The sequence below is a fragment of the Somniosus microcephalus genome, chromosome 12 (assembly GCF_052327205.1).
Source record: "Somniosus microcephalus isolate GS21.2 chromosome 12, FLI_Smic_1.0, whole genome shotgun sequence".
NCBI classification, from domain to species: Eukaryota; Metazoa; Chordata; class Chondrichthyes; order Squaliformes; family Somniosidae; genus Somniosus; species Somniosus microcephalus.
In genome coordinates, this window is record NC_140998.1 from 68,130,500 (window position 1) to 68,153,506 (window position 23,007).

The following is a 23,007-nucleotide window of genomic DNA, read 5'->3' on the forward strand; positions in this document are numbered from 1 at the left end:
CCCCAAATTGGCAGTGTTTTGATAGCTTTCTTAATTCGGTGAGGTAATCAGCGTTACTTTCATTCTTGTGTTGATTTCTCTTGAAGAATTTGAATCGTTCCGCTATCAGCAGCGGTGTTGGGTTTAAGTGCTCCTGTAGGGTATCAACAATTTCTTTAAAATTCTTGTCCTTTGGTTTGGCTGGAGTGATTAAATTTTGTAACAGCCCGTATGTCTTTGCGCCCATTAGATTTAGCAGTACTGAAGCTTTTTTTTCATCTTCTATTCCATTTGCAGTGCAATATACCTCCACTCTTTCCACATATGTGGTCCAATCCTCTATCTCGTTATCAAAAGCATCAATATTGCCAGACTTAGGCATCTTAGAAAAGATATGGCGCTTCCCGCGCTTTTCTTTCTTTTCTGCAGAAAAGATATGGCGCTTCCCGCGCTTTCCCGCCGCTGCTGCCGATGACAACGCTGTTTCCCGCGGTTTCCGTTCTTTTTTTATTTATTTATTTACAGTTGGAGACTCGTTCCCACCGGACTTTCTCTGTAGGTATGAACGCCGACCTGCTTGCAGCGCCGGCCGTCTCCCGAGTGCTCCCTCCCCGTCTGTTACTGCTTGCCTCTGCTTTCGCTGCTTGGCCCAGCTGTAGAGCCAGCCGTTGGAGCCCCAGCCTGATGCCCAGGAAGGATTAGCGCAGTACCTGCCACCAGCTTGGCCAGCTGGTGAAACCACAGCTTCTTTCACTTTCTTGATTCTTCTGGACGCCAGAGGAATCGATGTCCTTGAGGTGCTGCCGAATTGCAGGTAAGTCCATTTCCACTTCGTCGCCACTGTTGTGTCTGTGTGTTGATAGAGACACTGAAGACAGGAGTTGGTTTGATAGGTGTTTACTAAACAAAGTCTGGAGGGGAACTAACGGATACAACACAATATACAGGCTTATATAGCCCGAGTGGCCATTACCGGCATTACAGTACACATGGGGCTCTTAAAGGCACATACACTACATTATCCAAATCTTTCTGTTCTCTTAGCAACTATCTATGGGTCTGTATTTCTTACAGTTGTCTTTGACTGTACCTTACTGTTATGTCATTTATTCTAGAAACTCCTCGCAACTTTTAAGTTTTGACAGCTAATTTTCAAAAGGTCTAAATTCTGAATCTATATTTCAGTGCCGAAAATATATTGTGTCCCTTTTCTCATAGGCACTGTTCCAGTAAATTATATTCTAGGCTGAATAGATAATATAAAGGTTAAATATTACTCATAATATGAACAGTTGGAATGCAACCTGTGAGATTAGGAGCTGCATAATTTAACAATAATACTGAAAATAAATTAATGATTTTAAAATTTGAACATTAGTTAAAAGTTTGCCATTAGAAAGTTTAGGTCACAGATTAACTTCCAGTTCAGAAGTTTTACCTTGGCACAAGATCACAAGCATTACTTGTGCCAATGCAAATATTGATCTTTATATTAATGTTGTCCTTGCCCTCCTGATTGTTGCCTTTGTGTGATTTTCATTTCTGAATTAGTAATGAAACTGTTGCAAAGAAAACTGTGTAAAGGAAAGAATAGCAGAAATACGAACAATGACAGACAGAAAAAGACCCTCTGGTCCATCCAACCTGTCCCACAAATGCACAACCTACTGCTGGAGAATGGTTTCAGCTGTTTGAGGAAAAGAGGGGACTATAAAAATATAAAGAGATGGCAGAAAAGCGATATCTAATCTAGAGAAACTCCTCCTGACCCTAATCAGAAAACAATCCTTTAGCCATAGTCACATGGAAAAAGATTATTTTGCTACTATGTACAGGGTTGCAGATAGTTTTCACTTGTGTTATGATTGGTGTCACTACCTTCCAAAGCTAGGCATCATTGTCTTTCTGATCACTTACTAGTGATGTAAGCCCCCAAAGTGCAGACTAAGTGATAAACAAAGTCGACGTCACTGGCTTGTTGAAAGAAAGACAGACCCAATAATTGAAGTCAAAAACGGTTTACTCAGGCCTGAGGAGAGCTTTCCAGACACGTCGGAATTCAACTCTAACAAGCCTCTCAAGATCCACACAATTATACACATTTTGCAAGCCCTCCCTCCTCAGAGATCCAATCGATTTAAAAGTCTATACATTAATCACTATCTGGGAGTGTCCAATTCATACAGAATAACCTATAAGATAAGTTTCATTTTCCACTGAAGGAGACATGCAGGCCTTCTGATTTCTTGGAAATGAGTCATCCAGGGCATGTGATTTCTGGGAAACGAGTCATCCCCCTTCTAGCCCCTAATAAGTTTTGTTTCTCCAGAAAAGGGTTATGCCAGTGTCTCCTTTTGTAAGTTTCATCTCTCTAAACTGGTAGGGTCATTTCTGCAATTAAACATACAAATAATTAGTACACTTCATCTTTAAACATTCTGTGGCCGCGATTGAGTTCTACTAAACATGCCCTGTTACGCTCAATTTTAATCTCTTACATCACTAGTATGTCCACCCTTTAGCGTGGGAACCCAGAGATACTGGGAAGAGTGCTCATATAACACCATCTGGACTACGCAACACTCTGCACCTTACGTCTGCTCAGATTTCACGGTAGTCAGCAAAAGAGATGTACGGAAAAAATTCAGTTAGTTTGCACCTCCTGTTAGCACCTTAAGAGGGCGCTAATGGGGCGCAAAGCAACTAGCGCCCAGGCGCGGCAATATCTGCACCTCTCGTGAAATTGACCGGACATTTTGCGGCGGCGCTAAACAATACCGCCCGATCTCCTGCACACGCAGATCTTGACATCATTCAAGCATGCAACGCCCTTGTGGTGCCCTGGAATGGAAATTGAGTGGCGCCCCCCTCCTTTCTGCCTGGCGCAATCAACGACAGGTAGACTGGAATGCTTCCCAGTCGCTGTGGGGCTGGGGGGGCGCTATTTAAAGGGGGCCTCTTCCTGGCTTTTTGTGTGGTAGACATTTTTGCACCACTTGTTCTGAGAGAGAGAGAGATTTTGAGAGAGAGAAAGAGAGACTTCTGCATTGAGTCAACACTGTGTGAAGTAGTTTTGGCTTCTGACCATAACTTTGCAGGTACTTTGGTTTTTGACCTTCATTACTTTGATTGCCAAGAAACTCTGGGGGCTGTACTAATTGGGGGCGTCGTCCTGCACCAGCAGATTCGGAGGCCACAGAGACGCAGAGAGAGACTGGCAATCATGGCCAAATGGAGGAGGGCCAACAGGCCTCTATACAGGAGACCTTACCCTCCCAGGGTATTTCGCCAACAATTCTCATACATTAATATGTCTGCGAAGGCTGCGCTTCAGCAAGGAGGTGGTCACTGAGCTCTGTCACCTGCTGCAGCCAGATCTGCAGCCTCAACAGAGGAGCAGGACATCTCTGTCGGTGGCAGTGAAGATAACAGTGGCTCTCAATTTTATGCCACTAGCTCATTTCAATCAGCTACTGGGGACATCGCCAATATCTCCCAGTTCGTAGTCCATTGCTGCATCCATCAGGCCACAAATGCCCTCTATAAAAGGAGACTGTTGTGTATGTACCTTTAAGGGAATAACTGGTCTCAGACTGCAGTACCGGCAGTGACCACCCCTGTATAAAAGGCCCTAGCAGGCTTTTGTAGTTTCAGTTTCCAGGTTGTCTCCATTCAGTAAAGACTTGTTATAAACAACTCCTGCAGTCCGTGTCTCAATTATACACGGACATAATACTGGCGACGAGTAAGAAACGAACTTACCTGCAACTCGGCAGCACCTCAGACGACGTTATTGAAGGTCGAAGCGAGAAGAAAGAAAAAAAAAAAATCCAAAGAAACTCGAGAAACGGGCGTCGACCGTGGGCAACCGCCCTCCAAATCATCGAATTGAAAAGTGCAGGAGAGACTGTCGAGAGCCAGGCTTGGTCTCCAGTCTGTGGTTTCCCAGCTAATCGGGCTGGTGGCAAGTAGTGCACTGATCCTTCCTGGGCTGCGGCGGGCTAGAGCTCGATCGGGTGGCTCTGCAACGGGGCCGGGCAGCGAGTCGGGAAGCAAAGAGAGAGAGAGAGGGTGGAGCACACAGGGCACGGCTGGTGCTTCGCAGCCGGGCAGCGTTCAGACCTAAGAAGAGGGAGGGAAGTGTCCCAGAGGGTCCGCTCCACAACAGGAACGGTTCTTCAATTAATGGAGCAAATATTGAAGCGCGATAGAAAAATTAAAATACCACGGAGAGCAGCGTTGGCAGCAGCGATCGGGGAGGCGCGAAGACCATAGGGCGTCGCCATTACAGGATAGTAAAATAAATATAATCGCCAGCAACAGCGTTGGCAGCAGCGGCAGCGGCGGGAAAGTGCGGGAGGCGCCATCTTAACTCGGCGGGGAAGAAGGAAAAGCGCGGGAGGCGCCATTTTGATCCATCGGGGACGAAGGCAAAGAGCGGGAGGCGCCATCTTAGATTTTCAAGATGCCAAAGACTGGCGATATCACTGCCTTCGATAATGCAATAGAAGACTGGACTACGTATGTGGAATGAGTCGAGGTATATTGCGAGGCAAACGAAATAGCCGATGAGAAAAAGGCATCGGTATTGCTAAATTTAATGGGCGCAAGAACGTACGGCCTATTGCGGGACCTGATTACTCCAGCCAAACCGAAGGCGAAGAGTTTTAACGAAATTGTTGCTATCCTACAGGAACACCTAAATCCTACACCGCTGCTGATAGCAGAAAGATTTAAATTCCACAGGAGAAATCAGCATAAAAATGAGAGCAATGCTGATTACCTTACGGAACTACGCAAGCTATCAAAGCACTGCCAGTTCGGAGCAGGACTGGCAGATACCTTAAGGGACAAATTTGTCTGTGGACTCCTGAGTGAAGGAACTCAGAAGAGGTTACTCTCAGAGAAAGAGCTGACGCTAGATAAGGCTTTCAGCATGGCAGTATCGTACGAAGCAGCAGCAAGGGGAGCTGCGGAAATACAACAAAAGCCACAGGAATACGGCACCCACGAAATGACACGGGGATTTGCAAAATGTTATCGCTGCGGCAGAACAAACCATGACCAGAAGGACTGCTGGTCCAAGGACAAAATATGCAGGCAATGCGGAAAGATGGGACACATTGCACGAGTTTGCAGGTCTGGGAAGAGGACCAACGACAACAAAAAGGCTACTAAGGAACCGCACAGGAAAGTACAAAAGATGACGGACAGTAGTTCCGAAGACCAGATGAGCGATAGTGAATCCGGGAACAAGAGACTAAGCTGTCTCAAACTTCACAACGTAATCGCAAAAGAGGATCACCGAACCATTTGGGTCACCCTCACGATAGCAGGGTCCCAAGTCAAAATGGAATTGGACACAGGATCAGCTCTAACCGTCATGAATCGACGAGACTACGAGCGGCTATTCTCACACATACCCTTGAGAGAGACATCCATTGTCTTGAGGACGTATACGGGGCAAAAAGTATAACCCAGAGGAAAAATAAGTGTGCCTGTCGAATACAACGACAAGAAAATACGGAAATTGTATCTCTACATTCTGCAAGATGGTGGACCACCATTATTGGGACGTGAATGGATCAGAAAGATAAGTTTAGACTGGCACTCCATTCAGGCACTGACGGTGGCTGGTAAAAAGGATGACGACGTCACTCCTGGACGATTGTCAACAATCTTAGCTGACGCCAAAGAGGTATTTCAACAAGAACTGGGCACTCTTAAAGGCGTAACCGCCTCGATAAAAATAGAGGAGAATGCAATTCCCAAGTTTTTCAAAGCAAGACCGGTACCATATGCAATTCGCCCAGCCGTCGAGGCAGAGCTGGAGAATCTGGAGAAGGCAGGCGTGTTATCTAAGGTAGACTGGAGCGAGTGGGCGACACCCATCGTTCCTGTCATGAAGAAAACGTTAAACAATAAGTCTGAGGGGCCAAGGAAGGTTCGCATCTGTGGGGACTTCAAGGTGACTGTGAACCCAGTCCTTCACACAGTACAGTATCCTCTTCTGAGGATAGAAGATATTTTCGCCTCACTATCTGGAGGGAAACGTTTTACAAAAATTGACCTAGCGCAAGCATATTTGCAGATGGAGGTTGAAGAATCGTCTAGGAAGTATCTCACGATAAACACTCACAAAGGTCTTTACCAGTATAATCGACTGGTATTCGGAGTAGCATCAGCTCCGGCGATATGGCAAAGAGCGATGGAACAAGTCCTGCAAGGGATTCCGGGGACTCAGTGTTACTTGGACGACATCCTAGTGACAGGTGAAGATGACAGTGAACACGTTGCCAACCTAGAGCAGGTGCTCACTAGACTACGTGAACATGGGCTACGAGCCAATCGCCCTAAGTGCGAGTTTTTTAAGAAACAGATATCGTATTGTGGCCACGTGATTGATGAAGAGGGGTTGCATAAGTCCCCTGACAAAATGGAAGTGGTAGTTAAGGCTCCAGCGCCTGAAAATGTGTCGCAACTGAGGTCATTCCTCGGATTGGTGAATTACTACCATAAGTTTTTGCCGAATTTGTCCACAATTCTGCATCCACTGAACGCCCTACTATGAGCGGGAGTAGCATGGAAATGGAGCGATGAATGTAAGCGGGCCTTTCAGAAGAGTAAGGACCTAATCACTTCAAGAGAAGTCACTACAACCCATCACTACCGATAAGACTGGCGTGTGATGCGTCTCCCTACGGTGTTGGGGCGGTACTGTCACATAAATTCCTTGATGGTTCAGAGAGGCCAATAGCTTTTGCGTCACGCTCGTTAATTTCAGCCGAGCGTAACTACGCCCAGATTGACAGAGAGGCCCTCAGCCTGGTGTGGGGGGTGAAGAAGTTCAATCACTACCTGCACGGTCAGAAATTTACTCTACTAACTGATCATCAATCTCTCGTCTCCATTTTCAAGCCTCAGAAGGGCGTACCGATAATGACGGCACAACGGCTACAGAGGTGGTCCCTTTTCCTAGGGGTACACCAATATGACATCGAGTACAAAGGAACTAAACAGCATGGGAATGCTGATGGATTGTCGCGCCTACCGTTGCCGACGGTGGAAGAAGAACTGGCAGTGGATCCAGTGGAGTTATTCCACTCGACTATAGTCGAATGTCTCCCTGTGACGAATGCAAACATAGAAAAGGAAACACGAAATGACCCGACACTCTCCTGGGTCTATGATTTAACGGTGAAGGGATGGCCAGCACATGGCGAACCACTGCTGCCAGCATTCACGCCGAGAAGAGAACAGCTGTCAGTGTGCAGAGGAACCTTGATGTGTGGATCCAGAGTAGTAATTCCACCCAAATTGAAGGATAGAGTGCTCAATGAGCTTCATGAGGGTCATCTGGGAGGGGTAAAAATGAAGAACTTAGCCAGAGCGTTTGTGTGGTGGCCGGGAATCGATAGAGAAATCGAAGAGATGACCAAGAGCTGTACAGGATGCCAGAAGGTCCAAAACGCCCCACCACAAGCCCCTCTACATCCATGGGAGTGGCCCTCATCTCCATGGCAAAGGGTGCACATTGATTTTGCTGGTCCCTTTATGGACTCGATGTTTTTAATTGCGGTGGATGCACATTCAAAGTGGCCAGAGGTAATAAAAATGTCCTCAACCACCACAGAAAAAATTATCACAGTCTTACGAACCATATTCACCAGGAATGGGCTGCCTGAACAGATTTGCTCTGACAATGGACCACAGTTTGTGTCTGAAGAGTTCCGGAGGTTCTTAAAGAACAATGGTGTTAAGCATTACACATCCGCCCCATATCATCCAGCCACTAATGGATTGGCCGAGAGGTTTGTTCAAACATTCAAGAAGGCTATCAAGGCAATGTGTAATGAAGATATACCCCTACAACACGAGGTGGATAACTTCTTGTTTGCCTACCGGAATGCGACACATGCGGTTACCAACCAAACTCCAGCCATGATGTTCTTCAATCGAAGACTACAATGCCGCTTGGATTTGGTTAAGCCAAACGTCAGAAGAGATGTGGAGAACAGGCAGTTTCAGAATATGAATGAAAGGCCGACCAGGAATTTTAAGATAGGTCAACCAGTTTTGGCCCGGGACTACCGCACAGAGAAATGGCAGCCAGGAACGATCTGTACACGGCAAGGACCTCTAATGTATACCGTGGACGTTGGAGAGAGCATTGTAAGACGCCATGCTGACCAGATTCTAGAGTCACTGGAAAACGTCAACTCCACACCACGATCTGATACACCTGGCGATGAAACCGAAGTACCAATTGCATCTACCGCAGAATCGGTGCTATTGGAAGCAGACGAACCAAACAACGACATTGATCCCGACTCAACCTTGCCAGAAGAACCTGATATCCCAAAGAGGCATTATCCAGACAGAATCAGGAAGCCTCCTCAAAGACTGAACTTATAATTGCTTAACTTCAACCAATGTATCTAGCAACCGTAATCGTAATTTGTTATTACTTAGTTGTTAAATGAATGTTATGTACTGTTTATCTAAAAGGGGAGGAATTGTTGTGTGTGTACCTTTAAGGGAATAACTGGTCTCAGACTGCAGTACCGGCAGTGACCACCCCTGTATAAAAGGCCCTAGCAGGCTTCTGTAGTTTCAGTTTCCAGGTTGTCTCCATTCAGTAAAGACTTGTTATAATCAACTCCTGCAGTCCGTGTCTCAATTATACACGGACATAATAGAGACGAGAGTACATCTCTTTCCCCATGACCCCGGCCAAGCAGCATGAACGTGCTATGGGCTTTGCGAGGATAGCGGCCTGCCCCATGGTGCAGGGCGCCATTGACTGCACGCATGTGGCTTTGCATGCTCTGCATGAGAATGCAGAGGATTTCCGCAACTGAAAGGGGTTCCATTCCTTAAACGTGCAGTTGGTCTGTGACCACAGACAGCTGATACTCGCTGTCAATGCCTGCTATCCTGGCAGCAGCCACGATGCATAATCCTGCGCCAGACTACTATGGCAGAACTTTTCCAGGCACTGCATCACCCAGGTGGTTGGCTTCTCCGGGACAAGGGATATCCACTGTGCACCTGGCTGATGACTCTGCTCTGTATGCCCAATACCCCTGCTGAGCTGCGGTACAACGAGAGCCATCAAGCTACCAGGAACATCGTTGAGCACACAATCGGTGTGCTCAAGCAATGGTTCCGCTGTCTGGACCATTCTGGAGGAGCCCTGCAGTACTCGCCTGAGCGAGTCTCCCACTTTGTTGTTGTGTGCTGCATGCTGCATAACCTGGCAATCCTCAGGACCCAGCCAATGCCACCAGGCCTTGGAGCACCACCAGAGGAGGAGGAGGAAGTGAAGGAGGAAGAGGAGGAGGATGATCATCAGCAGCACCAAGGTTGAAGGGAGGCCCACAATGTAGAAACTGGAAGAGCTGTCCATCAACGGCTGATAGCAAGCCGCTTCTAGGCCCCTGCTGAGGAAATGGCTTCTGCCATTGAGAACAACATGAATGAAACCAAACGGCAACCCCTAAGCCGGCCAAGGCAGCAATGATTGCAAAGACCAAACATGTAGGCCTAGAAATTCAGTATCGCCACGTTTGGGGCGCTACAGTCGAACGTGCGCTAAATTTAGCGCCCGGCGCAACTTAGCGCCACCTTCACCGAAATTGAGTTGCATCGCCCCAAGAGGTTGCTGCTGCGCTAAAGCAGGCGGTGCACGACTATCCTAAGGTGTTAAGCCGGTGAGCCAAGGCACTACCAACGAGGGCGGGTGCAGTGCAGGTGCGGCGAGTTAGCGATTGCAGGCAGACACGCTGGCGCCGGTCACCTCTTAAAGGGGGAGGGTCGATTTGGCTTGCAGCCATGCCCTGCACATTGGAGCCCTGATTCTAGGCCTGGACAGACCTGCTGCGACATCGTTACGCTTACAACCATGGAGAAGGCCAGGGAGCGAGCGCAGCGCTTCAGTGAGGGGGCCCTGATGGTTCTGGTTTGCACAGTGGAGCGCAGGCGACCTATCCTCTTTCCTGACAGTGGCAGGAGTCCGCTGCCCAGCAAATATAGAAAAGCTTGGAGGGAGGTGACACACAGAGTGACCTCCAGCAGCATGGTCCCTAGGACCCCAACGCAATGCAGGAAGAAGTTCAACGACCTCACTCGGGTTGTCAGGGTGAGTACCCTTTCCAGTATCCTCTTCATCCCTGCATGTGCACCTCACTTTATGGCCAAAGGGTCCTGAAAGCCCCAATGCCCAGCCCTCATCCAACACCTGTGGGACTCTCATGAAAATCACATGCACATCCACCACTTTACACACTGTCAGGGCTATTCGACCATGGGAGGCAGTGCAGGCAAGATCAGGGCTTCACACTGTCAGGGCTATTCCACCATGGGAGGCAGTGCAGGCAAGATCAGGGCTTCACACTGTCAGGGCTATTCCGCCATGGGAGGCAGTGCAGGCAAGATCAGGGCTTCACACTGTCAGGGCGATTCCACCATGGGAGGCAGTGCAGGCAAGATCAGGGCTTCACACTGTCAGGGCTATTCCACCATGGGAGGCAGTGCAGGCAAGATCAGGGCTTCACACTGTCAGGGCTATTCCACCATGGGAGGCAGTGCAGGCAAGATCAGGGCTTCACACTATACTCAGAGCCCGTCTTTTCCCTTGCAGGGCAAGCTGGCCCACAATAGGAGGCAGCAGCACTGGACCGGGGGAGGCCGTCCTGAACTTAAAGACCTCAGCGATCTGGAGCAGCGAGTGGAACGGATTATGGCAGGCCAGTTGATTGGCCCCGTCGCCACTCGAGATGCCGACCCTGTTCTGGACAGCAATGGTAAGGTCATCACCTTTTTGACCTCTCTCTTTCCACTTGTGCCTCACACCAGCATCCTTTGCCACTATCGAACCAATGCAGTGCATTGCAGCACTCATGCCTCCCTCGCTGCCGCCCTGTCCTCACACTAAAGCAACTCTTGTACCTCCCTGCTTTCAGATGCTGATTCGCCAGGTGAGGAGGCGGGCCCTCAAGCTGGCACTGTGAGTGAATCGGAAGGCGAGGAGGATAAAGAGGAAGCCGGAATATCAGTGCCACTCTCAGCTGAGGCAGCCCATGACCATGATGGGGACACGTCTTCCCTGGAGGAAAGCAGGGGGGAAGGGTCTGAGGAGGGTGAAGCTCCAGGGCCCAGCGGGCTGCAGCAATGCAGGGGGCGGGTAGGGAAGCTCGGTGGCCTTCTCCCCGGAGGGCGAGTGTGGCCTCCAGCCCTGCTACGGTGAGCGCAGAGGAGGTGCGGCTCCTTGGTGAAATGGGCGCCCAGGCGGAGCGCAGGCAGACTGAGCTCATGGCTGCAGTGGCAAGGATGCCTGACTCCATAGAGTCACTGGCAAGGAGTGTACAGGAATTCGGGGCAGCACAGGCAACGAGTCTGCAGGACTTCGGGGCAGCACAGGCGGCTTCCAGCCAAGTGCTTAGTTGTGTCATGCAGTCACTGGCTGGTCTGATGCAGACACAGATCAGGGCCACACGAGCACTAACTGCTGCCACCCTCACTGGATCGGCCAGGATTCGCCGGGGCCCTCGCTGTGCCGCAGCAGGCCAGCAGTCTGTGCTTCAGCAGATTGCTGCGCATGCTTCAGTGCTGCCCTGTGCGAGTGCCAGTGTCTCGTCCGACCAGGGAGTGCCTTTTTGCTCTGTCAGGTTGGCAGCATTCCTGCTGCCAACAGTGTCACTCCTCCACTGCAGCTGCCACCACCTGTAGGAAAGACTGCTGCCGCCCAAGCAGAGTTGGAGCAGTCAGCAGCCGGGCCCTCCAGGCCCAGAGCTGGTCCAGGCCGTCCCCCAAGGGCATCTGCCGACTCACTATCTGACCCTCAGCAGCCTTCCCCCAGCCTTGCTGCAGCCACTGGGGTCCCATTGCGGAGGAGCTGCAGGGCGGGAAGGGGCCAATCTCGCAAGCGAGGCAGATCACCCTCGCAGGCCAAAAAGTAGGAGGTGTGGCAAAATGTTGTGTTTCTTTTTTGTGAAGGCCAAGGATCATGGTCATTTTTGTTTAACTCTTTTGTTCATTGTCTCCAGGTTGTGAGAGCCAGTTATGTGTCTGACTATTTTTTTGGGGGTTTCTCTGTATTTGTTTGTCATGCGGGAAGGGCACAGAGTTTGTTAAATAAATATTTGTCTTTATTCAGATTGTGCATGTTTGCACTTTGAACTATTTGTTGCCTTGACCGGCTCAGAGTTTGTGGAGCGGGTCCATTCATGTTCTTTCAATGGCACAAGCCATTCCCTGAGAGGGGGCCTAGAACCGACTTGCAATAAGCCGCTGACGGATGGCCCTTGCACTTTGTGCTTCCCTCCCATCTTGGTGCTCCTCCTCCTCCTCCTCCTCCTCCTCCTCCTCCTCCTCCTCCTCTGGTGGTCCTCCAATGTCTGCTGGCAGTGGCTGAGTCCTGAGGATAGCCAGGTTGTGCAGCATGCAGCACACTACAACGAAATGCGAGACTCGCTCAGGCGAGTACTGTAGGGCTCCCCCGGAATGGTCCAGACAGCGGAACCGTTGCTTTAGCACGCCGATTGATGTTCCTGGTCGCTTGATGGCTGTCATTGTATCGCTCTTCAGCAGGGGTGGTGGGCGCACGGAGCGGGGTTATCAGCCAGGTGCACAAAGGATAGCCCTTGTCCCCGAGAAGCCAGCCTCCTAGGTGAGCCGGGGCTTCGAAAATGTCTGCCACAGAAGTCTGGCGCAGGATGAAGGTGTCGTGGCTGCTGCCTGGAAAGCAGGCATTGACAGCTAGTATCAGCTGCCTGTGGTCACACACCAACTGCACGTTTAATGAATGGAACCCCTTCCGGTTGCGGTAATCCTCGGCATTCTCTAGAGGCGCCCGCAAAGCCACATGCGTGCAGTCAATGGCGCCCTGGACCATGGGGAAGTCCGCTATTCTTGCAAATCCCATTGCACACTCTTGCTGCTTGTCCAGGGTCATGGGGAAGGAAATGTACTGACGTCTCCTTTTGAAGAGGGCATTCATGACCTGGCAGATGCAGCAATGCACCGCGAACTGGGAGACATTGGCAATGTCCCCAGTAGCGGCTTGGATGGAGCCGGTGGCATAGAAGTTGAGAGCCACTGTCACCTTCACTGCCACCGACAGAGACGTCCTGCTCCTCAGCTGAGGCTGCAGATCTCTCTGAAGCAGGTGGCAGATCTCAGTGTCCACCTCCCTTCTGAATCGAAGCCTCCGATTGCACTGCTCCTCAGACATGTTGAGGTAGGAGAAATGCTGGCGGTATACCCTGGGAGGGTAAGGCCTCCTGTGCCGACGCCTGTTGGCCCTCCTCCGTCTGGCCATGATTGGCACTCACTCTCGGTGTCTCTGAGCGCTCTCAATGCAATGGAGAAACCCAACATTTCCACCCATTGCAGCCCCCATTATATGTGGCCACTCAAGGCTAAGGCACTGAAAAATCAATCCAACTGCAAAGCTCTGGGCTGAAGCCAGAAGTACCTGTGTGAGCGCTGAGTCAAAGCAGAAAGCTCTCTCCCTTTGTCTCTCTGCAAATCTCTCTCTCTCTCACACAGAAGGAGTGGTCCAAAATGGCTACCACAAAGAATGCAGGAAGAGTCCCCTTTAAATAGCGCCCCCCCAGCCCCACAGCGACTGGGAACCGTTCCACTCAACCAGTCACTGCGAGCGCCAGGCGGAAAGAAGGGGGGCGCCACTGAAGTTCCGGTTCGGGGCGCACCAAGGGCATTGCACCATGAAATGACGTCATGATCTGCGCGCGCAGCTGAGCGGGCGTTGCGGTTTTGCGCCGCTGCTAAATCTTCACTCAAGTTCGCGAGAGGCGCAGATCGCGCTGCGCCCGGGCGCTAGCCGCTTCGCGCCCCACTTATCGCCCTCTTAAGGCGCTAGTGGCTGGCGCTACCAACTGAATTTCTAGGCCGTATATTTTGAATATAAAAACTTACTTATTTTACAAACTGTGTGTGTGTCATTTCCTCATGACAAACTAATAGAAAGAAACACAAAAAAACAGTCATTAACATAACTGGTTCTCACAACCTGGAGCTAATGTCCAAAACACTAAATAAAAGTTTGACCATGAACCTCGGCCTTTAATAGGAATAAGAACCTCCTACTTTTTGCCCTTCGAGGGTGATCTCCTTCCCTTGCGCACTTCTCCCCTTCTCACCCTACTACTCCTCCGTAATAGGACCCCAGTGGCTGCAGCAAGGCTGGTGGAAGGCTGCTGATTGTCAGAACCTGAGACTGCAGATGCCCTTGAAGGGCGGCCTCGACCAGCTCTGGGCCTGGAGGGCCCGGCTGCAGACTGCACCAGCTCTGCATGGGCGGCAGCAGTCTGTCCTACAGGCGGTGGCAAGTGCGGTGGAGAAGTGACAGTGGTGGCAGCAGGAATGCTGTCATCTTGAGAGAGGACAGCAACTCCCTGCTCGACAGACACACTGGCACTCCCACGGGGCAACACTTCAGCATCCGGAGCAATCTGCTGGAGCACAGATTGCTGGCCTGCTGCAGCGCGGTGAGAGCCCCAGGGAAATGTCTCCGAACCAACGAGGATGGCAGCAGTCAGTGCTCGCGTGGCCTCAATCTGAGTCTGCATGAGAGCAGTCAGAGATGGGGTCATGGCAGCCAGTGACTGAATTGCAGCACTAAACATTTGCGTGGCATCCGCCTGTGCTATAGCGAAGTGCTCCACACTCCTTGCCAGTGATTCAATGGATTCGGGCACCCTTCCCACTGCACCCATGAGCTCAGTGTGCATGTCCACCGCCTGGGTGTTCATTCCAGCGATGAGGTGCTCCTCCTCTGCGTCCAGTGCAGCAGGACTCGCTGGCATACTCTCCCTCCGGGGAGAAGGCCCCCGAGCTTCCTTACCCCCATCGCGTTGCTGCAGCCCACTGGGTCCTGGAGCTTCACCCTCATCAAACCCTTCCCCCCTGCTCCCCTCCAGGGAAGGCGTGTTCCCAGTGTGGGCATGGGCTTCCTCGGGAGAGGGTGGCGCTGATGCTCCGGCTTCATCTTCCTCCTCGCCTGCAGCTTCACTCCCACTGGCAGCTTGAGGGCCCGTCTCCTCAGCTGGTGAATCACCATCTGAAAGCAGGAAGGTACAAGAGTGGCTTTAGTGTGAGGACAGGGTGGCAGTAAAGGAGGAATGAGTGCAGCGATTTAGTAAGTTGGATTGAAAGTGTCAAAGGCTGGTGTTCTGAGGGACAAGTGGAAGGAGAGAGGACAAAAAGGTGATGGCATTACGGGGTCGGCCTCTCCAGTGGCGACGGGACCGATCACCCGGCTTGCCACAATCCTGTGGACGCGCTCCTCAAGATCGCTGAGGGGTTGCAGCTGAGGCCGCCCTCCGCCCGTCTGTTGCTGCTGTCTCCTATTATGAGATAGCTTGGCCTGCAAGAAAAAGGATGGCGTCTGAGTAAATATATAGCCATGGTCTTGCCTGATGTGCCTCCCATAGGTGAATAGCCCTTACTGTATGCAGCCATGGTCTTGCCTGATGTGCCTCCCATAGGTGAATAGCCCTTACTGTATGCAGCCATGGTCTTGTCTGATGTGCCTCCCATAGGTGAATAGCCCTTACTGTATAGAGGCATGGTCTTGCCTGATGTGCCTCCCATAGGTGAATAGCCCTTACTGTATGCAACCATGGTCTTGCCTGATGTGCCTCCCATGGTGAATAGCCCTTACTGTATGCAGCCATGGTCTTGCCTCTGATGTGCCTCTCATAGGTGAATAGCCCTTACTGAATGCAGCCATGGTCTTGCCTGATGTGCCTCCCATAGATGAATAGCCCTTAATGTATGCAAAGTGTGGAATGTGCGTGTGTGTTTCATGAGAGGGCCATAGGTGTTGGATGAGTGTTGGGCATTGGGGTTTTAAGACCCGCTGGCCATAGAGTGAGGTTGAGATGGAGGGATGGAGAGGTATTGAAAAAAAGCCACTCACCCTGACAACCCGAGTGAGGTCGTTGAACTTTTTTCTACATTGCGTATGGATCCTGGGCACCATGCTCCTGGAGGAGACGCTCTGTGCCACATCCCTCCACACTCTCCTGTAATTGCGCGGCAAAGGCCTCCTGCCACTCTCTGGGTACAGTATTGATCTTCTGCGCTCCACCGCGCCAACCAGAGGCTGCAAGGCCCACTCGCTGAAGTGCTGTGCTCGCTCCCTGGCCCTCTCCATAGTCCTTGGCTGCAAGATTTAGGCACAGGTCTCTCCAGGCTGAGATTCAAGGCTCCAATGAGCAGGGTGTGGCTGGAGAGCAAGATCGACCCTCCACTTTAAGAACTGTCTGGCGCCATTGTGTCTGTGTTCCATCGCTGACTGACAGCACCTGCGTTGCGCCCGCGCTCTGAGTTAGCGCCTCACTCCTCAGCCATTGCGCCTTAAGACAGGTGTGTAGCGCCTGATTTAGCGCTCCAATCACCTCCAGGGGCAATAAAAGCCAAGTTTGCCGTCGGAGGCGATAATTAGCGCCAGGCACTAAACTTTGCGCCCGGCCAATAATCGCGCCCCAAACGGGGCGATACCGAATTTCTCCCCCATAAAGACTGCTTAAAAGCTACTCTGAAAGAGTGTCAAGTTAATGTCCTTAAGTGGAAACAACTTGTTTAAAATAAGAAAGCATGGCAAAAAACTCTCCATTAAGGCACCTCCTACTTTGAGGTTCGTCGCATTGCTGATGCTGAATGTAAATACTAGCTGAGGAAGTCTTGCTTTAAAAATCAAGATTCCCAACCTGGTGTATCCAGGATCCACTGTTCAATCTGCGGACGTTCATTCTTAGCAAAAATAGGTCTCATCAGTCACCAAAGAACGCACTGCAAAAACTTAGATGATATTCTGGCTGTCTTCTTCGATATTGAAGGACGAACAACGATAACAATGACTACATGTAGCTTAGTACTACAGTAGTAAGCCATACAGATTAGAGGTGCTGAGCCAGCTGATCTCAGCAATACTTGGGGTGCTACAATTGGCCTCAGCACTCCTGGGCTAGGAAAGGAATAAAATAGCCAGCATTCCTGCTCCTTGTTATTTATTGTCACTTTGGCTCTGGTGGTAGCACTCAAGGCTAAGAGTCAGGAAGTTGTGGATTCAAGCCCCAGTCCAAGACTTGAGCACAGTATTTCAGCTGATACTTCAATATAGTACTGAGGGAGTGTTGCATTGTAGGAGGTGCTATCTTTCTGACGGGACATTAAACCAAGGTCCTATCTTCCTGTTTAGGTGGATGTAAAATAACCCATGGTGCTATTTGAAGAAGAGCAGGGCTCCTGGTATATTAGACAATTTTCCTCTCTCAACTAATACCACCAAAAACAGATGAACTAGTTACAGGAAACTCTTTTTTATCCGGCACCGATGGGACCGGCGTGGTGCCGGTTGATCAAAAAGTCCGGATTACAGAGAGGTATACTTACCAAGGTACGAGAGCCCCGTACACGGCCACAGGTGCAGGAGCCCCAGTTACACGGCACTTGTGCAGGAGTCTCGGTAACACGGCCACAGATCCAGGAGTCCCTGTTGCACGGCCACAGGTGCAGGAACCCCAGTTACACGGCCACAGATCCAGGAACCCCGGTTACACGGCCACAGATCCAGGAACCCCGGTTACACAGCCACAGGTGCAGGAACCCCAGTTACACGGCCACAGATCCAGGAACCCCGGTTACACGACCACTAATATAGAGTAAAACTTACCTAAACCTACTCCTGAATTTTGCCGGTTAAGAGAGATTTCCTGATTTTCTGTTGATGGGACCTTGTTGTCTGCAGGTTAGCTGCTGAATTTGCTTACACAACAGTAGCTACGTTTCAAAAGTAATTTATTAGCCGTGAAGCATTTGGAACATTCTGAGAGATGATGTGCTGGAAAATGGGATTAGAATAGACAGGGCTTGATGGCCGGCGTGGACTCGATGGGCCGAAGGGCCTCTTTCTGTGCTGTATAACTCTATGACTCTATGTGATAAGGTGCTTTATAAATACTATTTCTTTTGTTTTTTAATTATCCAATGATTCTTGTTGGGAAGTATACCTGTGTAAACATAGGGTAAGTGTAGCATCAGATTTGACTGAGAGATGTAGATGTCACTAGAAGAATGCTGGCAGCACCTGTGAAACCTTACCACAAATGAGTCAGTGAAACACTTCTATTTACATATGAACCATATCCCAGTGAAACATCTCAAACCTCTTCCTACAATTAAGTATATTTTGCAGTTCACTGACTGTTCTTATGTAGACAAATGTGTCCGCCATTCTGGAGTAGCAATTTTCCACAAATAGGAGTGAAATAAGTAACCAGCTCATCTGTTTTAGGTGGTACTGTATTGGTTGAGGGAGGGCACGATGAGAAGTCACTGCTCTTTTTGAAAAGTGCAATAAAATCTTTAGGGGGAAAAATTCGGTTGCTTTGCGCCTCCCGTTAGTGCCCGGGCGTGGCGCCACCCACGCCTCCCGTGAAATTCAGTGGGCGGTTAGTGGCAACGGTAACCGGTAGTGCCCCGCGGCGCTCTGCCGCCGGCAATGACGTCATCGCCGTGCGCAGCGCCCCGCTCACGCCCCAGCCGCGATCTTCGGGAGCGCCGCCTGACTTACCGCCGGACGCTATGTCTGACGGGGTCAGGGGGGCCTACCTGCGGCTGGGGAGGCATTGTTTAAAGGCGAGGTGCGGGGTGGCCATTTTTGTTGCTGGCCGCCTGCCAGCACCTGCCTGCACTCCCGTCCCCGGCCTCCTGACCCGCCCCCCGCGGAGTGCCGGCTGCGCTCCAAGAGCCCAGCACTTCTCTTGAGTGGCGGGCTCTTTTACCGGCACTCCCGATCCCCGGGGGCCCAGCTGGGCCCTGGGTCGCGCTGCGCAAGGCCTTTCCCCTTTAAGAAGGGGAGGAAGGCCTGCAATACCGTGGCACATAGCGCCACGATATTCCCTTGCAGCACCCCAAGAGGGATGCAGGGTGCTTCCAGTAGCGCCCCGCTTCACTCTTGGGGCGCTACCACTCAATTTCCGTTGCGGGGGTGCTAATTTTTCTGGGACGCTACTAAGTTAGCGCTACTCAATTTTTAGCCCTTAATGTCCATCTGAACAGGCAGGCAGTTTAATACCTTGTCCAATGGACAGTACCTCGAACAATGCAACATTTCCCCTGTACTGTACTGAAGTGTCATCCTAGATTATGCGCTTAAATTCAAACCCACACTCTACTGACCCAGGGATGAGAGCTGCCAACAGAACAAACTTGCACAATGGGTGGGGGGAGGTAGTGTTCTTTCACACATGAAGATAGTATATGATTTTCATTTTTTTGATATATTGATCCTATAGGCAGTGAATGATAATATGCAGATTATTAATGAGGGGGTTGCTTTACTTGATCCAAGCAAACATTAACAGCTGCAGCATTATAAAATGGTGGGATTGAAGACAAATGAATAATGCAAGCAATGTAGGTCAGGCCTCTCACGACATTGTTGTGGTTCCTTTCATATTTGTTGAAGCAAAAAAAGCCACAATACTCTGTCTCCATTTGTAATTATAGGCTTGTAGTCAGTTGGTACAAACACCCAACATTTATTTAAGTCCAGGAAGTGGATAGCACTCAACCTACACACATGTATATACTTAACATGAAGCCTTTGTAGCATTCTGTGCAATTTAGTTTTCTTGTTCAAGTCAAGCAAGATTTCATTTATGTTGCACAAATCAATTTGTTTCTTACTTATTTAAAATGTAAAAGAAAGAAAAAGAAAGACTTGCATTCATACAACAGCGCCTTTCATGACTTCAGGACTTCCCAAAGCGCTTTACATCCAATGAAGTACTTTTAAGTGTATTAAGTGTTGTAATAAGAAAGAAAGAAAGACTTGCATTTATATAGCACCTTTCACGACCAGCGGACATCCCAAAGCACTTTACAGCCAATTAAGTACTTTCTGAAGTGTAGTCACAATTGTAATGTAGGAAACACGGCAGCCAATATACGCACAGCAAGGTCCCACAAACAGCAATGTGATAACGACCAGATAATCGATTTTTTAGTGTTAGTTCAGGAATAAATATTGGCCAGGATACCGGGGAGAACTGCCCTGCTCTTCTTCAAAATAGTACCATGCACGTGAGAGGGCAGACTTGGTTTAACGTTTCATCCGAAAGACGGCACCTCCGAAAGTGCAGCACTCTCAGTACTGTAATGGAGTGCCAGCCTAGATTATGGCCTCAAGTCTCTGGAGTGGGACTTCAACCCATGACCTTCTGAGGTATTAAAATGTGTTTGTATATTTTAAATTAAATTTATTTCTATAACCCCATAAAGACTTTTGAAAAGTTAGAAGCATTTGAATGGTGGAGCAGTGGATATTTGAGTCGGTATTTGCCATTTGTTTAATTTACAAGAATTGATCGTCTAAAATGAAAGTTGATAATTAAATTCTAAAACTCCTTTTGATGAAATAAAACGACTTAAAACTGAATCTTTTGTTATGAGTTTGTATTAGAATACTTTGAAGAGACAAAAATAAATAATTTCTGAATATTCTTTATTTTGGAGAAATATTAACATTAAACACTTTGAGTTAATTAAAAGCCCATCAGGAAGATCCTTTGAGGTCTACAGCAGCACTTTATCATTTAACTGAATATTTAAATTAAGAAAAGTTCTGCTGTTATAATTATTCCATTTGTTCTTTTATAAGATTCAGAAGCAACAGCTGACAGGTTATATTTTTGGTGTTTTATGCTGTAAAATGTGTGCAGTTTGAAAGCTGCAAAGACTGTTTAGTATTCAAAGGATTCACATTTAAACAGAGCCGTCTTGAAAACAGGCACATCAAAGCAGAATACACGTCATCCCATCAAATCTTCATTTACCAAAAAACACCTCTCTGTGAAAGTGCAAATTTGGAAAATAAATATCCCTGATATTATAACAATAATCAGCAGGCTAATATTTTTGAAAGAACCTGAATCTGTTCTTGTGAAGAAAACAGTTAGAATCTATGGGGGGATTTTAACCCTTTCTGCCCGACAGGAGCTATGCAGGTGGGCACTTAAAATGCTCTGGTTACTTACGCGCCATTTCCAATTTTAAGTGAGGCTTTAGACTGGTGGCTAAGCCGCCTGCCCAAAGCCGGTGGGATCCTACTTCACATAAACCAATATAATCAGGCCCTGACAGCGATTTTAACATCAGTCTGAATGGGGAAGGCACCATGGCCAAGTGAAGGCCAGCATGAAGAGGATCGGGAAGCTGAAGAGACTCAGGGCTGGATTTTCCTTGCAGAGGTGGGATGGTGTCGGGAGAGCTGGTTGGCGGGTTCCGGTTCCGGTCTCGCTCCAGTCTGCAGCCGCTCTCTGAAAATTATTTTCCGTAGATTGGCCTTGTTAAGCCCGCCCTGCGGGGTTCCTGGCCAATTAACAGGAAGCGGGTCTGATGACGTCATTTGATGACGCGTCATCAGCCGGTTTCCTTAAAGGGACCACGACCACATTGATTTTGACAGTTGTGCTGTCAGTGTTCTACAGGTGCTGCAAACACTGACAAGCACTGCACAAAGGTGCACGTCTGCACCCAGGCTCACGCATGATTCCCTCTATATGCTTATGGAGGGAGTCACAGCACGCAGGGAGGTTCTCTTCATTTCTAATGGGCGGAAGAGACCTCCCCAGGAGATCAACGCAGTCTGGTTGCACATTGCACAGGAGGACACAAGCAGGGATGTCGTCAGGAGTCCTTGGCCATGGTGATGCCATCGCTGGCCTCCTGGGCTGCAATGTTGTCAGGGGCTGATGCCCTGTGTCCTGTGCAGCATCAGATGATGGCGGAGAAGGTTGGTGTTGTTGATGTTGGTGATGTTGGTGTGCCTGGTGATGTTGGTGTTGGGGCTGATCGTGGAAAGATTCTGTGGACCAAGGTGTGATTTTTTCAAGGGCACTGATGTTGCTGGAATAGATGGCAGCTGCAGTTGAGATGACAGAAGTGATCTGTCAATGGTGAGAGAGGTTGTTCCAATGAGGTGCCACTGGATATATAGTTGGTTCTAAACAATTACAAGCTAAAGAAATCTTTATATGTCTTACAAATGCAGTAACCAACAGTTTCTGAATTTCTGCAGCTTTCAGATTATCAGATAAATCCAAGCAGATTCAACTCCCGACAAGGTGAGCTGGCGTGTTCCTCGAGCAGCGGGGAGCACATAAAATTACACGGTAGGCTCAAAATACCATTAAATTGGCTCTTAACAAGCCATTTAATGATCTACATTGTCTCCCCCACCGCTTGGTGTTGGGTCAGTTCTGCGCAGACAGACCCGACACCTGGGAGACTCGTGTGGAGGCGGGTTGACAGTGGGTTTCCTACTCGCTGTCAATCTTTGCTATTTTGACAGCGGATCCACCTCCAAACCCACCCTCTGAGTGCCGGCAAAATCCAGCCCTCAGTGTCACCACCAACGAAAGATTAAGCCAACCCCGCTCCGAACTCTCCTTCCTTCCCTCCTACGAGACGCCTTGGAAACCCTTTTCCCACACTTACCTGAGTGCAGGCAGACCCAATTTTCCAGAGGCCACAGCCACTTTCCACCCACTTCCCTTCATTCCAGGTGGGAAGTGGATGGGCCTGGCGGTTAAAATCTCCGTGGCCTCATACTGCTGTGGGAGGGTGGGAAACTAACTAAAACCAACAGTTTCCCATTGGAAATCCGCTGGCAATTAAAATCCGCCCCTCTGAAATAAAATAATTGAGCAGGCCATTTGTCCTGTGGTAAGTCAAAGTACTGGGAAAAAATAAAATTTTATAAAGATTTTACAAACACTTTTTTAAAACAAAAATTCGCCTCCACCTATCTCCTAATCTCTCATGCAGGTGTTGGCTTGTTCCAAAGTATCATTCCATGGGAACTTTGCTAAAGTGACTATTCTTCATGTGTGAACCTAGACAGTGAGTCTTGGCAGGCTATTCTACCATGGAGGACATCGCCATGAAACCGGTTCCTGCCTTCACTTGGATCTCTACATTCAAGCAGAAGTC

General features: G+C 49.3%; 1 long non-coding RNA gene across 1 annotated transcript in view; it reads right to left on the reverse strand.

The window, feature by feature from the left end:
- Nucleotides 1–1,981: 1,981 nt before the first annotated feature.
- LOC147109261 (uncharacterized) overlaps nt 1,982–23,007 on the reverse strand; it is a 125,370-nt gene continuing 104,344 nt past the window's right edge. The window contains exon 3 of the long non-coding RNA XR_015080205.1: nt 1,982–2,370. This is a non-coding gene — a long non-coding RNA (uncharacterized LOC147109261). The remainder of the gene's footprint in view (nt 2,371–23,007) is intronic.